We start from the raw sequence: 11,128 nt of genomic DNA on the forward strand, positions 1-11,128 counted from the left end.
GCTAAGAATGGAACAGAAGGGAGATATCAAAACATTTTGAAAGTAAAATGGATAGGATTGGGTCACTTATGGGGGGAGCTGGAAGATGAGATAAAGGGAGAAGTCAGGAGTGAATTCCACGTGAGGGGCCTGTATAATAAGCATGTAGGTCACCCCCTGGATATTCTGAACATAGGAGAAGGAGCAGGCCAAGGATGGGATGGAAATGATGAACTCTGTTTGGGACATGCAGGTTTCAGGAGCCCAGTGGAGTCCAGGGAGCAGCTGAATTTTGTATCTGGAACTCAGAAAATCTGGATTTAACATAAAGATTTTCAACAAATCTACCAGCATGGTAACTGAAGCCATGGAAGTAGATCTGGTCTCTCTTTTTGGAGTGTATTTAGAGTGAGGTAGACAAGAGAGGGTCAGGGAAGAGACCTTGCAATGGCCAACATTCAGAGACGTAAGAATGACAGCCCCATTAACTCTTAAGGAATGCCAAGGGGAGAAAGCAGAGAATGAAGTGTTTCCAAAGGCAAATTAACAGAAAGGTTCCAGAAGGAAATGTTGTACTTCAGAGGAGATCACCGAAATGACATCCTTGGTGACCTTAACCAGAGTGGTTCCGTGGAGTACTGGGTGAAGGAGCCAGAGGCTGAAATAATCCTAAGAACAAAAGGGCCCTTTAAGAGGCTGGACTCTCTGCAGTTCAAATTCTAGCTCCACTACTCACCCTTGTTTGATCTTAGGGAAATTATTAAATCTCTGTGCCTAAGTTTCCTTGTACATAAAATGGGGATTAGTAATAGCTGTTACCACATCAGGTCATTGTAAGGGGCTATGTGAATAATCCAAGTGAAATGCTTAGTCCAGTTTCTGGCACACAATATGCACTCAGCATAACTTAATTCCTCTGGGCCTCGGTTTCCTCAGCTGTAAGATGGAGATTATTATGGACTGAATGCTTGTTTCCCCCCAAAATTCACACGTTGAAATCTTAACTTTCAGTGTGATAGCATTAGGAGATGGGTGCCTTTGGGAGGTCCCCAAGGTCATGAGGGTGGAGCCCTCATGGATGGGATTAGTGCCCTTATAAAAGAGACCCCAGAGAGCTCCCTCCCCCTTCTGCCCTGCGAGGACACAGTGAGCCATCTATGGATCAGGAAGCAGACTCTCATCAGACACCAGCTCTGCTGGCGCCTTGGTTTTCAACTTCCCAGCTTCCAGAAGTGTGAGAAATAAATGTGTATTGTTTAAGCCACCCAGCCTGTGGAATTTCTGTTATAGCAGCCTGAGTGGACGAAGACAGGGATCAGTAACAGCTCTTACCTAATTGGGTTGTCATAAAGAAGTGTGAGAAATAGCCATGTAAACTGTTTAGCACTATGCCCAGCACTTAAGTCACGTAATATGCGCTACATTAACATTGTTTATAATTCATTTGTCTGCCCACCAGAAATTCTACTCATAAATTTGCTTGTCTAATTGTTATTTTTTTTGACCCAAATAAGCTCCCTCTCCTCCACAAACTGATGTAAGTTGAAGGTGAAAACTCTGTGTTTGTTCAGAAGTAAAAGCATCATAGACAACCTCCCAAATAAAAATACCACAGGAATATGCTTTCTCAGTTCTGTGCCAGCTAGAGACTTTCAGACGTGGCCTAGGCACCACTTCAGGGTTGCACTGTCTTCACATTAGCTGGACCACGTAATGTCACACCATCTCAGGATCTGACCATCAACTGAATTTAGTTACTCCACAAACTCAGTCTGACCTTGATGATGGCCCCCAACAAGCAAATGTAATTTGACATTCTTACCCAGAAGCCTATCAGCTCTGCGAATCAGATGTTCCTTCTGAAGAGCCCACTGTCTGTCTTCATGTCAGAAGAATGAAGTCAATCATTTTTGGAAAGCAAAGTCAATGACCTTTTTCAGATGTGTGGACAAGGGCACTCAGTCTTCACACACTTAAATGTAGACTGAGGGCAAGGCCTAGAATTCCCCCAGCTAAAGACTCCAGAACTCTCCAGTTGACCTGCATCAGAAAACACATATAATGTCATATGTTTAAGATAAAAGGGGAGGTGGTGGTGTGAACTCACTTGTAAAGGGGACTGTTGCTCTTTACACAACTTGAACAGTCTCCAGCAACGGCCGGGAAGGGGGAACTTGACCAGTGGAAAGGTGCATTCCAGACCTCCTGTAGGAACGGCTGGCCCCATGGTGGAAATAATTGCAACAGGCTGTCAGAACATGGTGACACTGAACATTATCACCAACAGCTAGCTGAACTCAGATTAAGCACACTGAGATTAACATTTCGCTTTCTACACAGCTCACCTAGGCAAAAAAACAAAAAAAAATATGCAGATGGGCTGATATGGCCTATTCAGCCTGTATGATAGCTTTCCCACTAGCTGGCATCCAGCATTGCCTGGGTGAATGTTTAACCATTGTTAAGTAAATAAATCCAAGCTGCCAGTCCTCCTGGGACCTATCACATAGGGCTGCCCATGTGAAAAACAGCTTGCTCACACAAATCAATGCCTGCAATTTGAAGCATCTGGCCAGTGACTTCAATTTAAGGCTTATATTTGAAACCATGATTTGATTTCTCTGTTCGTTTAGCACGTCTCGCCTGACCAGCAGTCCCCCGGGCCTCTCATCACACCTCAGCTTCAGCCCTTCTGGAGGATAACAGCCTGAGTCTTTAAAAAGCCCCTGAAGACCTTCTTGAGATAATTAGGGGGCATTTCACAAATTATTTAAACATACCCGTATTGTCAAACATACTCTCTGTGATGTTAATTTTCTGTGTCAACTTGACTGGGCCACAGGGCCAGATTAAACATTATTTCTGGGTATGTCTGTAAGGGCATTTCTGGGTAGAGATTAGCACTTGAATCTCTGGATTCATTACAACAGATAGCCCTCCCCATGTGGGTGGGTATCATCTAATCCATGGAGCAACTGGATAGGACAAAAAGCAGAGGAAGGAGGATTCATCTTCTCCCTGCCTATCTGCTTAAACCAGGACTTTCTGTCTTCTCTTGGACTGGGATTTACACCATCACCTTCCCTGCTTCTCATGCCTTCAGACTTGGACTGGAATTACATCATTGGTTTTCTTTGGGTTTTAGCTGGTGGACTGCAGACTGTGGGACTTCTCAGCCTCCATAATCACATGGGCCAATTCCTCATAAAAAGTCTTCTTTATATGTGTGTGGATGGATGGATGGATGGATGGGCAGATAGATAGATAGACAGATAGATAGACAGACAGATAAACAGACAAAGTATTGGTTCTATTTTCCTATTTTTCTGGAGAACCCTGACTAATATACTGTCCAAAATCTGTGAAAATGTTTAGGGCATTTTCACAGAAAATGAGTAACTATCAGAGCCTTCACATTACTTAAGTACATTATAAATGAATAATTTTGCAGAATATAAAATAACTCCCTAGCACCTAGGCTGTGGTCTTGAGATCCACTGCTCAAAGGAACCAGGGTTCTTTGAAGAAATGGCCAACTTCAGTTCTGAGGCAAGAAACCTACCAGATGTGCCCATATATTTCACTTCACTAGAAAAGCAAAGGAGTAGGGGCTTCAAGATAGCAGAATAGAAGGACAAGGAGCTCACCTCCCTCTACAGATGTATCAAGAGTACATCGACATGTGGAGCAATTCTCACAGAATACCTGCTGAACTCTGGCAGATCTCACACAATCAAAGCTACAAGAAAAATCACGTAACCACGTGGAATGAAAAGAAAAAGCAAGGAAGCTAGCAGAGACTCCTAGGGTTGTATTAATAGGCCTCGGAAGCCAATTTAAATTGCCACTGGCCAAAACAGGGGCAATTTGAGTATCAATAAGGATAACCTTAATGGATTAGAACATATTAAACATGTTTAGACCCATGTGTTAATAATACTTACAAAAAACTATTGCTCACTATTGGTGATGCTAATGAATTAATAATTTTGAGAACAGGAAAACAGAGAGGAAAAAAAATCAAGAATTTATTTTGCCTTTCCTGTATACAGTGTACCACTAGGGGGAAAAATGGTAGATAAAAGGAGATTTCTCTTTGTAAAAGTATTCTAGAAAATAAATGCAGAAGGAATGACAGAATTGGAATAGCATTATCTTGCAACTCCTATCAATGTACCTAAGGAATGATTACCAGTGACTGCCCAAATCACAAAAAGATAAATGATCAAAGCTTAAATGCCTCCTGATGAAAGAACACACTACCTAAGAGGTAGTCTTGCTAAAAACTAAGCTTGAGTTTGATCAAGTCACTTCTGTAGATCCAAATACCAAATTACTAGAAACATAGAGGACACTCTACAAAATGGATGGTCTTGTGCCTTCAACAAACTGCAGTAAAAGAAAGATACAGAGAGAAAACTTTTAGTTTAAGGGAGTCCAAAGGACATAACCCCTCTCTCCAATTAAAGGAAGCTATAGTAATGTCCCCATGTTTCTTACTGACCCTGGAGTGATCCTACTCCATTTTAAACTCAAGGCCCCAGACATAGAAATAGTCCTGAGCTATGGAAATGCTCTTACTCTGATACATCATTAATCCCCAGATGCCTCCTATTCCAGTGTTCTTGAGATCCCACTCCTCAGTGGGTTATATGAACTGAAGGCTTACTACTTACCATCAGCCACATGAACTCTAAGTATACCTTCATGTCACACAAAATCCCTGGTTCTGGGAAGCTCAATGGAACTGGGAAGATGGAACTGATGCTAGAATCTGGGCCCCACAGGTCTTGCCAAAGAAGAAAATCTCATTTAAGGTGGTTGTCCAAGGCAGAAAGCATGGACGAACAGAGCTGAGCTACACTCCTGGAGGTGCAGACAAGAGTCAGGAGTCAGAGGATCAGGTGTAAACATTAAATCTAAAGCTGGGATTATGAAAGGTAAAGAAAACCAAGAGCCAGAAACCAGCAGGGAACTAGACTGGAGGGGAAGGAGAAGAGAACAGTTGAGAGAACCTGAGATCCTGCACAAAGGGTAGGGGGACGGTGACTGATTTCTGTTTGTCTGGCATTCCCTGCTTCATTGGAGAGCTGTTTCTTCTCCAACCCAAAGCCTTGCCTCTCCTACTCCAAAAGGGAGGGCAACGATCAAGACTGGGACTCTCATGAGACCCTATCCAATTAATGACAGTACTGGACCACAGTGATTGGTCCAGGGATGGACATAGATCCAAGCAGGGCCAACTAGTGTTCTTCCATGAGATTTTTCTATTTGGATGTTGGAGAGAAAGTGCTCCTCTTCCTGTAAGAATGAAGACATAGATGTGTCAGCAATCATTTTCCCCAAGAGGTGCCAAGAGTTGTCTGTGGCAGTAGAGAATGAAGCCAACAAAGTATTAGGAAACAAAAAGAAATAAGAAATAAGAAGAGATGGGGGAGGGGGGAGTTAGGGCAATAAGTCCCAATGACATTGCTTGAGTCCCTAGTTCTAGTCTTGCCTGAAGTGAGTGCCATCCTTGAACTTGCCGATTACATGTACAATCCACGCCTTTCTTTTTGTTTTAGTGTACATTGTATTACTGTCACTTACGATGAAGACTTTCACCACTAAAATGTGTCGTGTTCTAAACATGGCTTGTCCTGCCTGCTCAGCCTCTATGTACCTGGTCTCCCCCATTTGCTACTTCCATTCTTTAAAGACCCAATGGCTCCAACCTTAGGAGCTCCTGCTTTCTCTCGTTTCTCTTAGTGAATGTATGTGAATTATTCTACACTGAATGCAGTCTCCAAATAACCAAAGACATAACTTGTCATTGTTTAATGCTGGAGATGTTTGCAGAAAAGAAGTGCACAGAGCATTCAGAAAACACAACTCATCTTCTCGTTGATTTTAGTTACCATTTCAGAAATGTTTCATGAAGATTTTAGAGCAGGAGTCAGAAGAACTGAGTTTAGTCCCAGAATCTGTGAACTGTGGTTTGCTTTGGTTTTATTAAACCACACGGCAAGCCCACTCTGTGCCTCTGTTTTAAACATTTCATATATATTAACTCATTTAACCCTCAACAACCTACAGCAACAGTGAAGCAGGTATTATTATCCCCATTTCACAAACAAAGAAACTGAGGCACAGAGAGTTTAAGTAGTCTACTCAATATAACAAAAGTAGTAAATGGCGAGGTGTCATGTGTTTTGAATTTGGGGACTTGTGTTCCTCATCCACAAAATACAAGTTACTTGAAATGCTATGTCCTATGGTACTAGGAAAGTATGGGTTTCAGAGTCAGAAACTTACATTAGAATTCTGAGTCTCAGTTCCTTCATATGTAAACTTGACTAACAATGCCTTTCTCTTGAGTTTGTTGTATGGATTAAATGAGATGATATATGCCCGGAGCTATGGGAAACCCTTGTAAAATTCCTCCCTCTGAAAAGCAGAGGGTTTGACAGACTATTATTGCCTGTGGATTTTTCAACAAGATACTTGAAGCATTTGAGTCTTTTCCTAGGAAACAGGCCCCTCATATACAGTAATGAAAGAAAAAAATGTTAAAAAGCCCCTCTTTGGTTAGAAATCACGCTTGCTTGATTTTTATATTTCTATAAAAGCACAGGGAGATGGCTGTCACAGATGAGGTAAAAGAGTTGCAATTAGATATCACCATGGGCCTATATTTTCTACCCTGAGGAAAAATAATAAAATATGTCAGAACATGTACTCGCCCCTCCCCAGGGAACAGTCACCTGGTGGCCACCACAGAGGCTTGGCTGTGTGTGCAGACGAGGCACACACACCCTCACCCCCCAACCCCATCATCACCAAGGGAGCCACGCCAGCTCTGGGGTCAGAGTTGTGAAGACAACTGAAACGTCCTTCCTTCAGCAGGGGCTAAAATCAACAGTTATTACTTAAATAGTGTTTTTGGCCCTGCACAGACAGTAACCCAGGAGAGACGGAAACTATCTAACTTGTCTCCCACTCAGGGACCTGACATTTCCATCTCCGTGTGACTAGAGGAATCAGAGTAGGAATTTCAGGATCAACGTGGCAGTGGGAGATAGAAATTTCCCAGTTCTCCTCAGGATGTTATACAAAACAAGATTAATGGAAATAATAGCAGTATGAGTAATAACATTTTGAGCAAAATTAGGAGGAATACATAATCCTCAGCCTCAAACAAACAAAACAAAACACCCAACGGTTGTCCAAAATAGCCAAATCAGGGGAGAAGCTATTTAGGAAGAAGCTACACAGGGGAAAGGCTTAACGAGCTGGCCCAAGGGCTCAAAAGATGCCAGTAATACACTTCCTCCCAGTAAGGGGCTTATCGTGATGTGAGAGAGAAATATTCCTTAAATACAACATGAGTTTTGCAAGATCTGAGGAGAGGTGGGCAGAAGTAGATTGATTAGAAGCTGCATGGGATGGACGGTGGGTATAGTGTGCACTTCAGAATCCTCTCGGCCCTACTTCTTACTCCAGCCAAAGCTGCAGCGTCCACTTCCACGCAAGCTTTGACTGGTTTTGCAAGATGTAGGTAGACAGAGTCTTGCCTCAGGTTAAGGTTCCTTATCTCTCACTTCCCGGGAGACCACTCTTGTTTTCAGCTCTGAGAAACCCACAAGTGTTGGGAACAGGAACCAACAGATAAATGTTTCCCCCCTCTCCTTCCTCAAGGGAATATTTCTCCTTGGTAGATTCCAGTGGGATCAAGCACTGATTGCAAAGCAATGAAAATACCTCTAAAATGTACCTTTGTTTGGCCTTTTTTGGTTTCCCTGTCCCAGTTTCCTTTCTCCTGGAATCACAGTCCCCCCGAATCTACCCACATGCCTTTGTTTCAGTCCCTGCATATCAGGGTACCAGGCTAAGAAAATTAGTACCAGAAATGGCCCCAGAAAACAAACTCACAGAATGGGATTTCCGAGCTGATTACTTAGCCACTGGTCAGATGGCAATGAATGCACTTACAGTGGCCACTTGAGGGACAAAGCATCACACTGAACTCTTACCTTTGGGGTAACAGGGTTAGGTACTGCTGGCAGGTGAAGAGTCCTTAAACAGCACAGGGGAATGCCAATTATGATGACTGTAGCCTTCATTGCTTTGGTAACAGCTTTGAATATCTTGAAAAAAAAAATGATAGCTACAGGTCAATCAATCATAGCTATGAAAACCAGAGGGCCTCTAGGGAAGCACCCTCATCTCCTGCAACTGCAGGGCAGACTAGACTGGAAATCAAGTTCAAAAAATGCCAAGGCGACAAAGCGACAAAGAAATTCAGTCTCAACGGTTCCCTTATGTCAAAGTCAGGGAGAGAGGGGCCCAAAGGACTGGGCTGGGGCTGTCTAGGTGGACAAGGCTCAGATCCCTGAGCCCCCAGATCCCCTGAACCATCCCACCTGAGAAGGGCCCATCCTCCCTCCACTTTGCCAGAGGACAGCAGCCTCCCTAGAGGCTTCTAGGAGACCCTGCAAAGGCTTCCCCTGAGGCTACTGCTTCTCATGGCTTCTAGGTTGGTAAACATGCTCACTGCATGCAGAGCACGGAAATATAGTCTCATGTCTGGGAGAAAGAGTTCACACGGTGAAGGACGATGAGGCTAACATAGACTAGCAGGATAGGGGAAGACATGTGGGAATGGATCTCAAGAGTGCTGACCTGGGGATAGGCGTGCAGAACATAAGGCCGCTGGAGGGACCATTTACTGGGAGGACTTTCCTGGGACCCAGCATTCAACACCTGGAGCCTTCCCAACATGTCACTGGCACAGCTCCTTGAAGCCTGGATGTGGTGATGGCCTACAGGAAGCGAGGTGAGATGTCAGAGCTGCTGTGCAGTGTTAAGGGAGAGGTGACAAGATTCATGGAGGTGAGCAAGTTAGATGGGGTATTTTCCAGAAGGATAGCCAACCATGTGGTACCATTTATCAATTAAAGCATTATCTCTTCCACTTAACTAAAATGTCTCAAGTTTTGTACTTTAAAACAACTACTCACAGACTAGAGGTCACCTAGAGGTGGCAGTAGAAGCAGGCTTGCCTGCAAATGGGCACAACTTTTTTGGGGTGACAGAAATGTTCTAAGGCTAGATTTCAGTGGTGGTGCACAATTCTATAAATTTACTCAAAATCATTAAACTATACATCTCAAACAGATCGATTTTATGGTATGTAGATTATACCTCAGTCAGTCTGCTTTAAAAATTACTCCAAGTATATTATTTAGACGTTGTAACTTTGTTACTGTCTCTGGAGATGCCATTTCTTGAAGGCTGTTATTAAGGTGAAATACTGTGATCTACAGCTTCTTTTCAGCTTAGCTTCAGAAAGCTGGGGGGAGATCAGAGTCAGCCCCTGCAAACACGCAGCCAATCACTTGTGTCTTAACTGGATAACAATGCCATGTGATCCACAGCCATGCTTTTTGTTACAAGAGTAGGAACTCAGTTCTCTTCCTGAACATGACACATTATTTCATTGATATCAGTGTGATAGACTGAAAATGACCAACTGATTAAAAGAGCAATAGCTCAAGCATTATGCCTCTGGAAAGAGACACATCTTAAGGTTTGTTTACACATGATGATTACTGAACAATCAGGAAATCTGGTCAGATTTTTAACTGGTTAAAAACCTTTTTTTTTTTTTTTTGGCCAGCAGAGGGCAATGTAGTTCCCATTAAACTGCTTTTGGGGAAAGAGAAAAGAGCAAATGGAGGGAGAGGAAAGGAATGTAAAAGACAATATGTAGTAATCAGGTGGCATCAAAATTTCGGTGACTGGGTTTGTTAAGTCCGTCAGTCCAGGTTTCTTCACATTCGTGAACCATTTCCTCCTTCCCGTTCTCCGCCCTCCCTCTCCCACCTGTATTTCCAACATAATAAATTCTAATTCTTTGATGTTCCTAGAAAGAAAAATCAAGGCAAGAGAAAGGCTGTGGCACAACTGCTGTCAGGGATGGCCCTGTGCATTCTGCAATGCATTTCACTGTCTCTTTTGATGGGAAGCGCTTGCACCACATGTGAGAGGAAGCTGGGTTCTCCTCCCGCTTTTAAGTTGTCAACCCATGATTCACTTCCATGGTACTCACAAACCTAAGGATTCCCAAGTCTGCACCAGAGTTTCTCCATGTGGCCTGAAGACTGCCTGCATAAGACCTATGGGGCGGGACAGGATGCCTGTCAAACCTGCAGCTCCTGGGACCCACTCTAGAACGCAGATCAGAATCTAAGACCCCAGGACCCAGGAATCTGCCTGTTAACACGTACCTCTTTCTGCTTCTGATAGGAATGGAAGTGTGTGGCCTGCTGATCTAAATAAGAAAAGCAAGGGATCTGAGGTTTCTCCACCGGAGGGAGGCACCAGTGTCTCACTGTAACCCCGCCTCTCTCCAGTCCCCTCACCAGACCTGGAGTGAGCAGTCCAGCACAAGAAATGTCCAGGAAAGAAAGGATTCTCCATCAGCACTGAACTCAGGCCTAGGGTGTCTTTTTTGCACGGAAACACTGAGGATGTGCAAGATCACTCCGAGTGAGGTGGAAACGCACGTGTCAAGTTAATCCATCAGTCAATCTGAATATCTTTAAAAAAGTTAAAGTAAAAATAGAAAATAAGAAAAGTCAGCAAACAGCTGGCCACCTATTTAAAACCTTTTTATATAGACTAGTGTTTCCCAAACTTGCCTGAGTCTAGGAATCACCTGGGAAGCTTGCTTAAAATACTGACATAGACTTCCAGGGTGTGTTTCAGCAGCCACCATGTTTAAGCACAACAGACAGGGGATTTCTCAGGTCTGCAGCAAAAAGCCTGGATTTCACCAAGCCATCCGTCTCCACAGAAAGTTCTATTCAGTTTGTGAGCACAAAGAACAATGTAGTTGGGGACAGTAACTGACTAATGCATTTACATCTTGTCACCTTTCATGACACCAAGGGCAGGGCCTAAATATCAGAAAGCAGCTGACATTCATCTCACAGAGCAGTACTACTCCAAGTGTGGTCCAGGGATCAGGAAATACATCATTATGAAACTTATTAGAAATGCACATTCTTGGCTCTCCGTCTTCCCCATCCCACCCCTCCAGCTACTGAATCTGAATTTCTGTGGGTGGGGCCCAGGCATTTGTTTTAACACGTTGAGTTTTAGAAGC

At 43.5% G+C, this 11,128-nt stretch overlaps 1 long non-coding RNA gene across 1 annotated transcript; it reads right to left on the reverse strand.

Moving 5' to 3' along the window:
* Window positions 1-1,831: 1,831 nt before the first annotated feature.
* Window positions 1,832-8,768, reverse strand: LOC141577367 (uncharacterized). Its single transcript, XR_012506243.1, has 3 exons — window positions 8,641-8,768; window positions 7,992-8,105; window positions 1,832-2,019 (listed from the first exon to the last, which is right to left on the reverse strand). It is a non-coding gene; the product is annotated as an uncharacterized LOC141577367 (long non-coding RNA).
* Window positions 8,769-11,128: the final 2,360 nt, after the last annotated feature.

Source organism: Camelus bactrianus, chromosome 4, assembly GCF_048773025.1.
Source record: "Camelus bactrianus isolate YW-2024 breed Bactrian camel chromosome 4, ASM4877302v1, whole genome shotgun sequence".
NCBI lineage: Eukaryota > Metazoa > Chordata > Mammalia > Artiodactyla > Camelidae > Camelus > Camelus bactrianus.